Source organism: Paroedura picta, chromosome 6 (genome assembly GCF_049243985.1).
Source record: "Paroedura picta isolate Pp20150507F chromosome 6, Ppicta_v3.0, whole genome shotgun sequence".
Taxonomy (NCBI): domain Eukaryota; kingdom Metazoa; phylum Chordata; class Lepidosauria; order Squamata; family Gekkonidae; genus Paroedura; species Paroedura picta.
The window spans coordinates 121,783,774-121,801,179 of NC_135374.1; the positions used below are offsets into that span (position 1 = coordinate 121,783,774).

Consider the following 17,406-nt stretch of genomic DNA (forward strand, 5'->3'; position numbering starts at 1 on the left):
TGCTGATATTGACGGCAGAAGCATGGCAATTCTGGCAACGATTTGAGCCTCAATAGATAAGGACATTTACTGCATGGCTTCTATTGCATTGGGCCACTGCTCAGCATTTGCCTTCGGGCACATTGCCTTGGGGCACATGGGGAGCAATGGGCCCAATATGATTCCCCATTCCTCCTCCACATGCAGCCAGACACAGTTTTCTTAGGGCTGTTCTCACAGAGCAGTTCTGTCTAAACTCCCCCAGCCCCACCTACCTCACAAGGTACTGTTGTGGGGAGAGGAAGGGAAGTTGCTTTGAGACTCCTTACAAAGAGAAGAAGAGATGATTTTTACTTTTGTGCCCCGCACACACACAGAAACACTTTTGTGGTGGTGGAAAGTGCTGACATATGAAAGCATCTTCAAGCATCTTCCAGTCTCCTTCCCTTCTTGTCTTCTGCAGCCCATGTCATTTTTGTTTTAAACAGGATGTTTCCATTAAACAGATTCAGCATTTAGGGCCTGGGGAGCAAAGTTTCCCAAAGCGAGAAAGTGGGTGAGGTTGCTTCTGTGTTACCGTCTGCAAGAGCCGCCCTCCCACCCCGAGCTGCCTGGCCTGCAGCTGGAGAGAGAAGCCCAGAGACTGGTTGAGGGAACTTCTCATTCCTCTGAGGATGTGTGATGGGCCAAGCCAGGGAGCAATGGCATATCAGAAATTCCCCTTTCAGAAATCACCTTTTGATGTGAGGAGGAGATGGTTTGTCAAGCTGTTAGATATTGCAAGACCGCCCCCTCCCTGTATGAGTCTAGTCTCCAGTGGGAAAGGGAAGCCCAGAGAGTGGCTCTGAGAACTGCTCATTCCTTTTCAGGTAAGTAACGAGCCAGGAAGGCCTGGAGGATCATTGTCCATGGGGTCGTGATGGGTCGGACATGACTTCGCACTTAACAACAACAACAACAACAACCAAGGCAGTTGAAATTTGAAAAGGACCCTTGGCGGGTTCCCCCAAAGAACAGAAAACAGAATGGGAGGGGACACTCATAATCTACCCACTAGACTAGAACACTTGTGGCCAACATCTGGGGGAGGGGCTGGACCCACTGGCATTCCTGCTCCTCTCCAGACTGCAAGGGTCCATCTCCTGGATCATAGAATCATAGAATAATTGAGTTGGAAGGGACCCCATTGGTCATCTAGTCCAACCCCCTGCACTATGCAGGACACTCACATCGCAGAGGAGGGGGAGTGGCTGCTCCGGCACAGTCAGTGGCCTGTCACCCCTCCCCTCCCCCTGCCCTCCCTTCCCCAGCCTCCAACCACATGGTGAGGAAGTCTGGTTGAGGCTGAGCTTTTTTGGGGGGGAGGTATTGGTTGTGATATGAGCCTCTTGTGGCACAGGGTGGTAAGGCAGCTGACATACTGTCTGAAGTTCTGACCATGAGGCTGGGAGTTTGATCCCAGCAGCCAGCTCAAGGTTGACTCAGCCTTCCATCCTTCCGAGGTCGGTAAAATGAGTACCCAGCTTGCTGCGGGGTAAAACGGTAATGACTGGGGAAGGCACTGGCAAACCACCCCGTATTGAGTCTGCCAAGAAAACGGTAGAGGGCGTCACCCCAAGGGTCAGACATGACTCTGTGCTTGCACAGGGGATACCTTTACCTTTACCTTTACCTTATTGGTTGTGATACAGATTTTTACAATCATTATTTTGTTGGCTTTAATTTGGGTGGGTTTTTTTGTTGCTTTAAAATAGTGGACGTTTCAGAGTTGATGCTGTGAATTGTTTGAATTCCTGTCCTGCCTCCGCCTTATACAGACTCAGACCTTTGGTCTCTCCAAGTCCACATTGTCTACTCAATGGGCCTTAGACCTCCTGCCTGATACTTTTTAACTAGAGATGCTGCCGGGGATTGAACCTGCAACCTTCTACATGCCAATCAGATGTTCTTCCACTGAGCCATTGTCCCTCCCCAATGATACAAATAGAACTACCTCAAGTTCACAAAAAGTCCCACATACAGGGAATCTCCCAATCTTCTTGTCACCATCTCGGGGGTGAATTCGTGCTGAATTCAGAAATGATCCTGCTGCTCTTCAGTATGATCAATTTTTTTTTTAAGCGCAGGAATGTGACTGAGGTGATTTTTTGATCCAGTGGAAAAAAGACAGAGTGAAAAAGAAGAATAAAGAAGCCTTCTAAACAGCCCGGTGAAGACCCCCATCCTCTCCACAGCCACTATGCCAAGAGCAGTTGCCTCTCTCCATGCCTGACCTGGACAGCAAGATTTTTGTAACCAACTTGAACACTTAAGAAAAGAGGGGTTTCCTGTAGTCTGGATCCATATCTAGAGTGCAGAAAAAAACCTGACTCCTTTGTAGAATCAATCATATGTTTTCCCTAGGTCTTTGGTGAAAAATTAATTAATGTTCCATGTTTTTAAGATAAAAAAGGTATATGCAGCTCTCCTGTAAATACTATCTATCATAAAGCATTATAAACAGTTGCTTATTGTCAGCTGTGGCAGTCTTTTTCTTCATTCCTCCATGATTTCCTCTTGTAGACACATACACTGTTTTGATATGCTTGGCACTGCTGAGAGAACTGACGAACAGGGTGTCAGCTTTTACCAGGCCATTAATTGATAACACCTAATTAATCTGCCATGTGAGAGATCAAATGAAGATTTTGTCCCTAGTAACACTTATTGACTTTGTTATTCCAATTATGTGTCTGATCGGAGGAAGCATTTAGAGTGGAAGAATTCAACTTTGAATCCCCCTGAGGATGCAACTGGAGCAGCTTCTTGGGATCTGACCTGAAAGACCTTGAAACTTGAGGGGATGCCTACCCCACCTTTGCGTTGGCTGACACATCCTGGAGCCTAGCCAGTCCTTGACAATTACATGCAAGGGTTAAACTCGGTGCTAAGATAAAAGTTGGATCATTAGCACAATGACCTGGTCACAATTAGCCATTTAAATTTCTTCCTTCTTGTCAGTTTTCAGAAGTGTGAAGCAAAGAACAATTAGTTTCAGCTGCAAGTGAAAGCAGGCAGCAGCCAAATTGGCTGCAACAGAACAAACCATTCAAGAATTTCTAAATTGCTATAATTTCCATGCCCGTTTTTATTTTGATCCATCTCCTAAGTGTGTGAACAACACTGTATCAGGAAGGTTTGTTGCTTTTATCCTTACAAACATACTTCAGATATAATCACTGTTTTTGAAGAAACTTTTTTTCATTTACAGTCTGCTTTCAAGAACACAGAAACCAGAAGGAAGAATCTCTGTGTGCTCCTGGGGTAAGACTACAAATCTGGGTAAGACTACAAATCGGACCCAGAAGGACTTTTGAGGGCATCTCATTTCTCCCGGTTTCTTCCCTGAGAGCCCAGGCTCTCCCTCTTCCCTGCTTCCTTTTCTCCTTCCCCCTAACCTGCCTTTATTTGTTCCCCTCTCTTAAGTTTTCCCTCCTTCTCTTCCTTGGTAGCCTCTTTCTCTGCCACCCCCACTTGGCAGTCTGGCAGAAGGCTCCTGAACACTCAAAAACACCTTAGAACAGTGGTCCCCAACCTGCGGGCCGTGCGGGTGCGGCTTGCGGGCGCGGCCCGGGTGCAGCCCGATGTGCGGGCGCGGCTTGCGGGGGCGCGGCCCGATGTGCGGGCGCGGCTCGCGGGCGCGCCCCGTTGTGCGGGCGCGGCTCGTGGGGCGCGGCCCGCGGGTGCGGCCCGATGCGCAGGCGCGGCCTGCGGGCGCGGCCGATGCGTGGGCGTGGGCCGCGCGGGCCGCGGGCCGCGCCCCAATGCCCTGCCGGTCCCCAACCTCAGAAAGGTTGGGGACCACTGCCTTAGAAGACACTTCTGGATGCTTAAGAGATGGCACTGAAAGCCACTAAGAAGGAGTTCTGTGCAGCTGCCATTGCTTCAGTGAGCTCATGCCTGGCACAGTTGCTTAAAACAACTAGGAAGGGGCCATACAGGCCATCTAATCCAATCCCTGCTCAGTGCAGAATCAGCCTCAAGCATCAAGGAGTAGCATCTGCCCAGCTGCTGCTTGAAGACGGCCAGTCAGGGGAGCTCCTAACCTCATTAGTCAGCCCATTCCACTGCTGAACTACTCTGACTGTGATCCCCCCGCCCCGATATCTACTCAGGACTGCTGTACATGTAATTGAAGCGAGTCCTATCCTCTGCTGCCCACAGGAACCCTTCCCTGCACTTTCCATAGAATCATAGAGTTGGAAGGGTTATCTTCAGCAAAACACTGCCCGACTGACTCCTGGTTTCTTGACTCCTGTTTTTGGCTCTCGACTAGGTGAATTGCTTTTGGAATTTTCAATTGTGGTAAAGAGAAGACCTTTATGTAGTAGGACGTATAGACTGGACTTCAGGAAAGCCGATTTTAAGGTATGTCTTAAAGGTATGTTGGGTAGAGTCCCATGGTCAGAAAGACTTAAAGAGATCGGTGTCCAAGAGGATGGGAATTTCTTAAAAATGAAATACTGAAGGCTCACTCACAAACGATTCCCTTGAGAAGGAAAGATGGAAGGAGCCTAAGGAAGCCAAGGTGGCTCCATAAACAGTTGGCAAATGATTTGAGGAATAAAAAAAGGCATTTAAGAGATGGAAGGAAGGCCTAATTACCAAGGGTGGGTATAAACAAATAACCAAAAATTGTAGGGACAGTGCTAGGAAAGCTAAAGCTCAATATGAGCTTAGGCTAGCAAGAAGTGCTAAAAAGGTAAAGGTAAAGGTATCCCCTGTGCAAGCACCAAGTCATGTCTGACCCTTGGGGTGAAGCCCTCTAGTGTTTTCATGGCAGACTCAATACGGGGTGGTTTGCCAGTGCCTTCCCCAGTCATTACCGTTTACCCCCCAGCAAGCAAGCTGGGTACTCATTTTACCGACTTCAGAAGAATGGAAGGCTGAGTCAACCTTTAGCTGGCTGCTGGGATTGAACTCCCAGCCTTATGGGCAGAGCTTTCAGACTGCATGACTGCTGCCTTACCCTTTCTGCGCCACAAGAGGCTCTTCAGCAAGAAGTGCTAAACATAGCAAAAAAAAGGCTTCTTTAGTTATATTTCAAGTAAGAAAAAGAATAGGAACATGGTAGGACCACTGCGAGGACAAGAAAGTGAAATTATAACAAATGAAGTGAGGGCTGAACTGCTTAACTCCTATTGCTCCTCAGTCTTCTCTTGTGAGGGAAAGGGTCAGATAAATTGCATCTAAGTGTACTAAAAGAATTTGCAGATATAATCCTGAAGATCTGTCCATTCTTTTTGACCCTCATTGGAGAACAGGTGAGGTGCCAGATGATTGGAGGCGGGCAAATGTACCCATCTTCAAGAAAGGGGAAAAAAGAGGATCTGGGTAACTATCAACCTGTCAGCTTTATATCTGTAGCTGGCAAACTTTTGGAACAAATCATCAGTCAGTCCTTGAGTAGCTGGAACAGAGAGGTGTGATTTCTAAGACTCAGCACGGGTTACGCAAGAACAAATCATGTCTGACCAACCTTATCTCTTTTTTCGAGAAAGGGACTACCTTGCTGGATCAGGGGAATGCTGTGGACATAGTTTATCTGGATTTCAGTAAAGAGTTTGATAAGGTTCTACATGATATTCTTGTTGACAAGTTGGTAAAATGCGGTATGGGTCCTAATTCTGTTGACAGATTGTACCCAACGGATAGTTAATGGTTCAGCATCCTCTTGGAGAAGAATGACAAGTGGAGTTCCCCAGGGATATGTCCTGGGGCCTGTGTTGTTCAACATATTTATAAATGATTTGGATGAGGGATTAGAGGGGATACTTATTACATTTGCAGACGATACTAAACTGGGAGGGGAAGCAAACACAACCGAAGACAGAATCAGAATACAGGATACAGGATACAGGATACAGGATACAGGATACAGGATACAGGATACAGGATACAGGATACAGGATACAGGATACAGGATACAGGATACAGAATACAGGCTCGAGAAGTGGGTTAAACTGAATAAAATGAAGTTCAATAGGGACAAGTGTAAAGTTCTGCATTTAGGTAGGAAAAACCAAATACACTAAGATAGGATGGGGGAGACTTGTCTTGGTGTAGCATGTGCAAAAAGGATCTAGGAGTCTTAGTAGACCATACATTGAACATGAGTCAACAGTGTGACTTGGTGGCTAAAAAGGGTTGGTTGTGACTTGTAATGGGCACCCCACTGTTATTCCTCCCCCCCCCCAAAAAAAACACACCCTGATTTATAGGTCTCATGCCTACTTTGACTTTTCAGATTACTCTAAGGAAATTAAGCAAATTATTATGAAACATTGGCATTTAATAGCACATATTCTGGGGTACATGAAAAAATCTTTGGTGGCATGGAAAAGGGGTCAAAATGTTAAAGCACTATTAGTACCTAGGAAGCAACGCAGTGGCAACTTACCCAATGGGAATCATAAATGTGGAAATTGTAGCGTATGCAGATATATGCAGGTGAACATTCAAATGACTTTTGTATAAATATAAGGGATTTCATTATGTGTCAAACTAAAAATGTAATCTATATGATACACTGTAAATGTAATCTGAGCTATATGGGAATGACGAGCAGACCACTTAAGACAAGAATCACAGAACACGGGTGCAAAATAAGGAACAACATTGTGGAATTTCCAGTTGCTAAGCATTGGATTGAAGCAAAGCATTTTTTGGAATGGAAACAAGGGGGAAAATGCACTTACAGAAAGATCCATTTAGCAAGCATTATTACAACATGAATGTTTTGTTGTTGTTGTTGTTGTTGTTGTTAGGTGCGAAGTCGTGTACGACCCATTGCGACCCCATGGACAATGATCCTCCAGACCTTCCTGTCCTCTACCATTCCCCGGAGTCCATTTAAGTTTGCACCTACTACTTTAGCGACTCCATCCAGCCACCTCATTCTTTGTCGTCCCCTTCTTTTTTTGCCCTCGATCGCTCCCAGCATTAGGCTCTTCTCCAGGGAGTCCTTCCTTCTCCTGCGGTGCCCAAAGTATTTGAGTTTCATCTTCAGGATCTGGCTTTCTAAGGAGCAGTCAGGGCTGATCTCCTCTAGGACTGACCGGTTTGTTTGCCTTGCAGTCCAAGGGCCTTGCAAGAGTCTTCTCCATCACCAGAGTTCAAAAGCCTCAATTCCTTGTCGCTAGGCCTTCCTTATGGTCCAACTTTCGCAGCCATACATTGCAATAGCACCTGAGATTGGGCGAGGGGGCCGTTGCTGCCTCGGTGGCAATAGAGCACCAAAAGGGGATGCTGCAGGGATCGAGACTACAAGTCCCAGCATCCCTGGCAGCAGTCCCTGGGCTGAGTAAGGAGGCAGAGACGGCACTCCAATAGAGGGAGCCAAGGTTTCCTGCTCTGCCTCTTTTCCCCGTGGCGCCGAAGCGAACGCATCGGGCCCAGGGAGTTCCTGCCGACGCGCGCTTGTGGCCTGCTGCGAAGAGCGACGTCGGGCTCTGAAGGCTTAAAAAAAAAACAATTCGGCGGTTGCGGTGCGGCAGTTTGGTGGAGCACTTTAAAAAAAATTCCCCTTAAAAACTTACGTGGGTAGGTCAGGTGGTGTTCCTGATCAGGTTTGGCCTTCAGGGTAGGAGAGGGGCAGGATGGGGCCTAAGAGGAGGGAGCTCAAGGGCACGGGACTGTGTCAGACCAGAGCGGCTATTTGAGGCCTATTGGCACGGGGTTGGAGCTTGGGGGGGGAGGAGCCGGTTGACGGCCCATCTACTCAGCCAGCTACTGAGCCTCGTTATGGCACTAGAGCAGCCAGGAGGTGAGCTGCGCAGGACAGGGGAGTTTCAGTTTTGAGCAAGCCTCCCCAAAGGGAGCAGTTGTCACAAGATCTGGAGTCAAGAGGTGCAATACGAGCAGGGGCTGCCAATGTAGGATCACCTTTCCTCGGTCCCTCAGGCATGGGGAAAATGGGGGTTGCTCAGGAGGCTAGGCCCACTACTGGTGTGGTAACAGCACCTGAAGTATATGGGGCAAGTCAAAACGGGGGGCAATTTGATTTGCCAGCAGATTCTGGCCTGGCCAGGATGCAGAGTTTTCATGGATGGCAATCAAGAGAGCCCCTACAACAGGCTCAACCAACAGGAGCTTTGCAGGGGGTTGGTCCTTCCTGGGCCCTGGGTGCTTCCCAATTACAGCAGGGAGGGCTTTGCCATCCTGGGGTGGCTCAAGGTCCCCCTGGTGTTCAGCAATGGCACACCCCGTTTCAGCCACAGAGAACTGGTGGATCAGCATGGCAGGGTACTGTTGGGCTGCAGGCTGGTCAGGTTGGTGGCTTCACGGGACAGTGGCAGGATACAGTAGGTCCTGTGGCTGGGTTTTCTCAAGCAGGTGGTGGGGCCTTTTGGCGACCAACCGAGGGCTTTACCTCTGATTGGTATGGAGGGTCTGGACAATAGTCAGGATCACGGGGAGATTGGCAGACTCCTGGGAACCAAAGGATAGATGCTTATAGGCAATTTTGTCCAGCATCTGGGGAACACATTACCAGGGGTTTGGCTACCAGGGTCAACAAGGGGCCACGCAGGGTCACCTCCCCTTGGCACCAAAAAGTGCTCGGGGTTCCAGGGCTGTTTCAGCCACAGTGACTAGGGGTGAGGCCGTTTCTGGCTTACAGGCCGTGCATCGACCTTGTTGGGTACAGGTAGTACTCCAGTTTCACAGATCATTCCATCAACAATATTGGAGGTGGTTGGTGCTTCTGGCACCCAGGCCATTCCTTCAACATCCTTGGGAAGTGTTGGTACTACCATTTCACATGTTACTTTGTCAACTCTACCAAGTACCGGTATTGCCAGTGGTTCGCAGGCCATTCCATCTACAGTCATTGGTAATGATATGAATATTCAGTGTGCCATGGCTAGTCAAGCTTCAACATCAGGATCAGTGACTCAGGGTGGCCTGGTTACTCCGGCACCCATAGGGGATGTGGGGACAACTACTGGGTCCCAGGTGGTCCCCATGGTGGTACAGGGTGCTGGGGGGATGGGAAGTACTACTGGTTCTCCAGTCATTACAGCGCCAGTGCAGGAAGCGGGGTCTGAGCAACAGGAATCCTGGAAGAAAAAGTGTACAAGGAGAGGAGGAGCAAAGCGGGCAAGGGCAAGACGCGGGTCCAGTACATCTGGTGAGTCTTCCTCCTCGGAGGATGAAATGGCAGTAGCCTCACGGGACTGCAACTACTGGTTGCATGGGGCATTAGTTCCGGTCATTCCATCTTGGTGGGCTGAGCGTAGAGAAATGACCAAAGAGTATTATAAAGAAAAAGGGCTGGGTACTCCGGGGAACCCTCCCAGTGGGTATGAGGCTGGGGAACATCCTCCGGGGACACACCTATCAGTTAAGCTGAGGGAAAGGGCCTTGGATGGCTGCTATGTGGATGTTTTCCGCATGGTACGTCCGGATGACATACTACGGGATCCAAGAGGGATAGGAAAGCAAGAGATACAGTAAAAGGAGACAGGTCATTTATTAACAGGATGCGCGGCTATGGTCACTACATGGGTCTGGTCATAGGTGCATACCTGGAATGCGGGTGGCACATGGTGCAGCACCTGAATAATGTATTGGAGGTGAAGGCATTGTCGGGAGATGCAGCTGCAATCGCCTATGACAAACGTATGAGAGAAAGGGCCTCAAACAATAGCCTTGTGCGTTGGGACATCAAGGACCATGATGCTTGGATTGTGAAGGTGGTCCCCTTTGTTAGGAGGTATGACCCGGATAGGAAAAAATTTGGCTGGAGGAAGGAAGGGCGTGGGGTTAGCTGGGAATTTAACAGAGGTAACTGTCAGCGGCGTAGATGCTGATATGAACATAGCTGTGAAAATTGTGGTGGCTACCACTCAAAGCAGGATTGTGAAAAACCAGCAGGTGGTCAACAGCCCTTTCGTGGGGGGCAACCCTCTGCCAAAAATGGGGGTGAGTTGGGTACCACTAATGGACAAAAAAGCGCTTGAAGTTCCCTTGGAGTTACGAACATTAGCGGCCACGCCTGTTTGTGTGTCAGCTCTGTTAAGACTGTTAAGACGTTACCCGGATAAGAAGGCAGCGTCATACCTCGCCACGGGTTTTACGGAAGGTTTTCGAATTCCATTTTCTGGCATGAGGGTCCCTACGATGAGCGGCAATTTAAAATCGGCAACTCAGTTACCGGAAGTCCTGGTAGCCAAGATTGGTAAGGAGTGTTCAGCAGGGCGCAGGGCGGGTCCATATAACAGTCCACCCCTGGGAAATGTAAGGGTGTCACCTTTGGGGGTCGTGCCGAAGAAGGCCCCTGGCCAATATCGAATGATACATCACTTATCGTACCCCAAGGGATCATTGGTCAACGATGCCATTGCACCGGAATTATGTTCGGTGAAATATGCATCCTTGGATCACGCAGTGGCGATCATTCGATCATGTGGTCAGGGCTCCCTTATGGCAAAATGTGACATTCAATCCACTTTTCGTTTGCTGCCAGTTCACCTGGAAGATTTTTGCTTGCTAGGCTGTTATTTTGGGGGGATGTTGGTATGTGGATAAAGCAATGCCCATGGGGTGTTCAATCTAATGTGCAGCTTTTGAAACATTTAGTACCTTTTTGGAATGGGAAGTGAAAGAGCGGACACAATCTCCCCATATTACCCATTTTTTGGATGATTTTTTAATAGTGGGCCCGCAAAATCCCGCAGTATGTGGAGAGTGGTTGGCAACCTCCATGGAACTCGCTAAGGAAGTTGGTGTGCCATTAGCGGAAGAGAAGACTGAAGGTCCTACATATAGGTTAACTTACCTGGGGATTCAGTTGGATTCGGTATCAGGGTTGTCTCAAATGCCACACGATAAGTTGGGGGCTTTGAGAGAAATTTTGGATGATATGTTGGGAAAAAAGAAGTGCACACTAAAGGAGATGCAGTCACTCTTGGGCCATCTCAATTTTGCCTGCAAGGCTGTGGCTCCGGGCCGAGCTTTCTGTGCACGAATGGCAAGGTCTATGTCGGGCATTTCTGCACCGCATCACCATATACGTCTAACTCTAAAGATGATATGACAGTATGGAGAGAGTTTCTGGATAGTTTTAATGGGGTTGCCATTTGGCAATCACCAATCACGCAGGGGACCTCTTTCCAAGTACACTCAGATGCGGCAGGCAGTTTGGGTTTTGGGGTAATTTTCCAAAACAGATGGTGTTCCCAACATTGGCCGGAGGGATGGTCAGACACGGGAATATTGAGGAACCTCACTTTTCTTGAACTGTTTCCAGTGTTGGTGTCTGTGGTCTTGTGGAAGGATCTTTTCAGGAATCACAAGGTTTTGTTTTGGTGCGACAATCAGGCTTAAGTTTGCATCATCAACAGACAGTCTAGCCGCTCGGAAAGAGTGATGAGATTGGTGCGGAGATTTGTAAATGTATGCTTGAGGTATAATATTTCCTTTACGGCCAGACACATCCCTGGGATTAATAACGATGTGGGGGATGCCTTGTCTCGATTCCAGGAACAACGGTTTTGAACTTTGGCTCCATCAGCAAACCTGAGGCCAGATCCTTTCCCAGAGGAGCTGTGGACCCTTGGCATGTTGCCATCCAGCAAGCTGTGATGGGTTCCTTAGCGCCATCCACACTACGGGCATATTCCAACGCACTGTCGGGATACTTGCAGTTTTCATTATCTTGGGGTAGCAAAAGCCCGTTACCACCATGGGAAGAAGCAATTTTGCGTTATTTGGTGCACCTTCATGCACAGGGGATTGCCCTGAGGACAATGTCAGACCAGTTGGCTGGCTTGTCCTTTTATTGTAAATCACAGAATTGGTGTGACCCAGCTTCATCCTTTTTAGCAAAAAAGGCAGTAGCCGGGTGGAGGAGGGCCGTCCCTACAAAACAGGTCCTTCATGGATTATTACGGGAGCTGCCGCTTGTATGTGATTTGGAATTTGAATCCTATTTGTTTGCTGCAGTCTTCACAGTCATGTTTTTTGGTGCCTTCCGCTGTGGTGGGATTGTATCGGCAACTAAAGATGGCCATGGTACCAGAGCACTGGGTATACGGGACGTTGAGGTGTATGAGCAAGAATTACATATACACCTTCATCAGTGTAAGACTGACCAATTGGGCAGGGGAAATCACATTGTGCTTAAAGAATCAGAGCAGGGTTTACCTTACCTGGTGCAATGTGTTAGGAGGTATCTCAAACTTCGCCCAACTATCGATGGGCCAATTTTTATCCACAAAAATGGGAGCTGTTTGTCCAGGTTCCAAATGATGGCAGTGTTGCGATCTGCCCTTGCAAAGTTGGGGCTACCTGCTAAGCAGTATGTAACTCACTCTTTCCGAATCGGAGCTGTCACTCGGGCGGCTGCCAGTGGCGCCAGTGCAGAGGAGATAAAGTCTGTGCGGCGTTGGTGTTCAGCTGCATTTCAAAGTTATATACAGACAGGCCTTCTTCTTTAATCTGTTTTGATTTTGCAGAAATGCTGTTGGCATTTCTGGATCATAGGGCTCAGCATCGTTTTCTGGGCTGCCCGTTATGCTGCTGGCTCCAGATGGGGTTCAAGCCTTGGATTGACAGGATGAGCCCATCTGCTATGGAAAGGGCGGCACGGGATGCGATGGCCGATGATGTTAGAAACCATATCGGAAATGATAAAGCGAAAAGGATGTTGTGATCCTGCAACTCAGAGAGAATGACTTACCTGAAAGGTCGGGCCAAAGCTTGTCCAGAGCAATTGTGCAGGATTTGTCAATTCTGCGATGCTGGCTTATGACGGCATCAATTTTCTGGTCATCTCTCCTAGAACGACGCTGTTGGTGTGGAGCATTGTCACCTAGCCGGGTGGATCTGGCCGGAAGGCGTGCAGACAAGGCAGTGGCAAAATTTGTAAGGAATGATAGGGGGGGTGGTTATACAACACCCTGAGATCAGCCATCGTCAGTAGGCCCTGTCCATCTATCCGAATGGGGAATGGACATATGGTGGGATGATATTAGGTATGCAGTTCTTGGTTGGCTACAGCAGTGAGCCGCCACGGGAGCGTAGGGGTCCCCCCTGTGCTGTGTGGCAGTTGGTGAGCTGGAAGTGGAGTTTTGGAAAGGGGAGCCAAGCTTGCGCGCTGGCATCCTAAAGAGACGGGGGGCCCCATTAAGGGGCTGTGTGGATGCGGAGCCCGTTTGGGGAGCTCGCATTTCCGGGTGGCAGGTGAAACCAACAGAGGCAGAAGATGGGTTCGCAGTTGGTACCTCCCACAGGAAGCAGGTCAGAGGTCCGGGAAAACTGACATGTGAGCCAGCACAACCCGTTGAGGGAGACCTGTGGGATTAAAGGGGCTGCCTTGTGGTCGGCTGACCACAAGAGGGCAATTTTCCGCTTCCAGGCTACGCCACTCTCAAGTTAATAAAGCGGCTGTGGCCTTTTCATGCCAAAAAGAATTATTGTTGTTGTGTCCTTATTGACAGGCAATGAACTAGACACCTGCAAAGCAACTGGGAATACTTGACTAAACGCACTTTTGTTGGCAGGGTGATGTCTCGGCTTTTTAGGATGCTGTCTAGATTTGCCATAGCTTTCCTCCCCAGGAGCAAGTGTCTTTTAATTTCTTTGCTGCAGTCCCCATCTGCAGTGATCTTGGAGCCCAGGAAAATAAAACCTGTCACTATCTCCATTTCTTCCCCATGTATTTGCCAGGAATTGAGAGGGCCAGATGCCATGATCTTTGTAATATGAGTGTTACTATATCTTTAACTGCAATACACTAGAGCCAAACGGACTTCATTTGGAGTTGGATTTGGCTTGTTTCTTGTGAATAATGTGCAACACCTGTTGGATTAGTCAACTATAATCAGTATACTGACTGGCGGCGGCAAGGTCTGTCAAATGAGTATCTCAAAATATGATGCACATAGAGCCGATGTGATAACCAATACAGTTGGGTGAAAATATAATTAAAATATAATTAAGATATATTATTAAGAATAATTGCTGTGATACAAGATTGGAATTTAGTAGAAGGTTGTTACAAATAGATATTTTATATTATTATTGTTTTAGGAGGGCCACAATCACTGATGAAGATAAGGCAAACAGGGGAAAGTTTACCTGGGAACCAGTTTTGATTGTGTGTAATTATTTTGGATGATTAAGAATATTTGCTATTTTTTGGATAACTATAAGAAGAAATTAAAGAATTCTTTACTGGATTTTGAATAGCCTGGATAATTCCTATTTTCTCATGGCAGAGCACAGCGCCATTATGCAGGACGTGATACTCTTGAATCCCATAATGCATGGGGAAGAGGAGCTGAGCCCAAGCTTTCCTGTTGGTTCAGGGTCCACTCCTGGGTGCCGCCAAAGCCATGAGCTTTCAGATGAGAGCAAAAGTGTGACTGAAGGCTGTCCCTGGGAGGGAGCCAGCCCACGATGTCACCTGTGGGAAGTTGTTATGGCTTTTATTACCTTTAATGTATTTATATTGCAATCAATTGTAATGTGAATTTTTTCTGTTTGTTTAATTACTTAACTTGTATTTTCTGTAAGCCGCTTTAGGTCCCCATTGCAAAGAAAATAAGATGGCGAAAGACATCTACCTCTGCTGTAGTCACCTTATAAAGATCTGGGGGATGGAAGCAAACGGGTCAGTGCTTTATGGGAGAAGCACCCAATGTTGCTTCTGGCCGGCATTTGCTACCACAATAATGTCCCCTAGGATCCAAAAGGCAATTGGGGAACATGCTGGAAGACTATGATGCATTGCAAGAGAATATTCAGGCTCTCCTCCTGCAGTACTTCAGCTTCTGTGCACTTCTGGGGATTAAAGGTAAAGGTATGAGCCTCTTGTGGCGCAGAGTGGTAAGGCAGCCGTCTGAAAGCTCTGCCCATGAGGCTGGGAGTTCGATCCCAGCAGCCGGCTCAAGGTTGACTCAGCTTTCTATCCTTCTGAGGTCGGTAAAATGAGTACCCAGCTTGCTTGCTGGGGGGTAAACGGTAATGACTGGGGAAGGTACTGGCAAACCACCCCGTATTGAGTCTGCCATGAAAACGCTAGAGGGTGTCACCCCAAGGGTCAGACATGACCTGGTGCTTGCACAGGGGATACCTTTACCTTTACCTTTTAAAGGTATCCCCTGTGCAAGCACCAGGTCATGTCTGACCCTTGGGGTGACACCCTCTAGCGTTTTCATGGCAGACTCAATACGGAGTGGTTTGCCAGTACCTTCCCCAGTCATTACCGTTTACCCCCCAGCAAGCAAGCTGGGTACTCATTTTACCGACCTCAGAAGGATAGAAAGCTGAGTCAACCTTGAGCCGGCTGCTGGGATCGAACTCCCAGCCTCATGGGCAGAGCTTTCAGACTGCATGTCTGCTGTCTTACCACTCTGCTGAGAATATGCAGGGTTGCCAGTCTCTGGGTGGAAGCTGGAGATCCTTCTGTACTACCACTGGTCAGTTCCCCTGGGGAAAAGGGCTGCTTGGGAGGGAAGGTTTTATGGCCTCTTACCACACAGAGGTCCCTCCCCTGCCCCACTCCACCATCTAAGGTTCAAAACTCCCCCCCCCCCCCAATCTCCAGAGGTGGTAGTCCAACTGCCACATTTCTGTTTTTGTTAACATTCTGACCAGGAGATGGGAACCCAGTTCAGAGCACGTTCTGCACAATGCCATATCTTGGACATGTTGGGACTTCAGCTTCAGGGCTGGGCCAGTGAAGACCAACAGACTGGCCTTGAGAAGGCTGATTTTTTTAAAAGTCAAAATGGGCTTCACTCAGGCCCATTCCGCACAGGTTTAATGTAGCAGGAGTGTGGCAAATTGTAATCGCTACTAAAATGCAGTTATGCACAACGTCGTACACAATCTGTCCCACTCCTGAAACAGTCCCGCTAGAAGCGATTCGTTGTAGCGCTTCCAGGGAAATCCCAAAAAGTGGATTCACCCTCTGGAAAGCACTTCACTCTTGCAACCAATCTGCAACACTGTGCGTTACCATTGTTGTGGTTTCAGCAAAGTCCCTCCTCCTGGCTCTCTCCTCTGATCTTCCGGCGAAGTGATCGGCATATTTTTCTCTCGAAGCGAGCGGAGAGCAACGTACCGGCGAGCCTTCATTCACCCAGTGAGGCTTCTCCAGTTGCAGTCCCTCCACAAAGCTGCTTTAAGTCACCAAGCACAACACAGCCCCGTTTGCAAGTTCCCTTTATTTTCGCCGAAAACTGCGCCCATGCACGCGGGGGGATTTTTTTCACTCAGGGGAGCGTGGCAACAATGAAATGGCAGCTCACACGCCAGCTGCCAGCTAGATAGGTCTCTATATTAGGAGGAAGCAAGGAATCAAGGAATCAAGGCATATTCGTTGCAATGTGTGTTTTTGTTTTTTCTTTAAACATGTTCTTAAAGGCAAAGGGGCTTTTCCGGAGCATGGTAACAACCGCCCATTGGCCGCTTGTTTGATTGATGGCCAGGGGCGGGATAAAGCACAGCAAATATCGCTTCCTTTCTAGCAATTTTTGCCAAAACCGGAAACCTGTGGGAAACGATTGAAACGCAACTGGATTCCACTACAAAGGCTTACGCCAAATTCCACTATTTAAAATTCCGCTTTCTCTTTCCGAAACCAATTTGCCATATTGATCCTGGTGCGGAATGGGCCTCAGAATGACCTGCTCTGACATCCCCCCTCCCCCATTTAGGCCCTTGGACTATGAGTGCCTTCAGAATATCGGCCGGGGCGAATTTAATGGTTATTTTAAAAACAGGCAGCCTTTGCTTAGTGACCAGCATGCTTTTCCACCCTGTTCCCCCCACCCCCAGCATGTGCTGACCTCAGTCCCTCCTCCCTGTTCCTGCAAAATACGGATATTATCTTGAAGTGCAAATCATATCAATAGCTCATTAAATCCCCCTCCAGAAATGACGATCCATGTGGGAAGAATTGGAGGGGGGGGCGGCACAAAAGTAAAAAAGCCCCTCCCCTCCCCACATGCACTCTTCTCCTCACTACGTTGGCTCTTTCACTCCGATCCCATTATAAACTAACACAATATTTTTTCTCCAATTTTCAGCCACTATTGAAGCTTGCTGCAGAAAAGATACTGAAATCAGCAGGAGCCCGACTGGGATGTCAGATTGCGAAGCACACGCTGCCTTGGGAGATGGGGGGGGGGGAGCTCTGGAGTGGGGGAGGGCAGTAAATCAGTGCATGCTTGTCAACAGCTCCAAGCTGCGGAATTACTCGAGCGAAAATAACAAATGGCTGTCATTGTGGAGCCAAAAACCTGTGATTATAATTATCACATCCCCAGTGACCTTGCATAAACTTTAATCCCTCTCCAATGGAGCATTTAAATAGCCTGCATCTCCTGGCAGGGTACCCAGCAGTGCAGAGACCAGGGGAGAAGCCAGGCACAAACA

The 17,406-nt window shown here is 48.3% G+C and overlaps 1 long non-coding RNA gene across 1 annotated transcript; it reads left to right on the forward strand.

Annotated features, from left to right (window-relative positions):
- Positions 1–3,009: 3,009 nt before the first annotated feature.
- Positions 3,010–14,745, forward strand: LOC143840807 (uncharacterized). Its single transcript, XR_013232431.1, has 4 exons — positions 3,010–3,154; positions 3,230–3,282; positions 4,295–4,386; positions 14,548–14,745. It is a non-coding gene; the product is annotated as an uncharacterized LOC143840807 (long non-coding RNA).
- Positions 14,746–17,406: the final 2,661 nt, after the last annotated feature.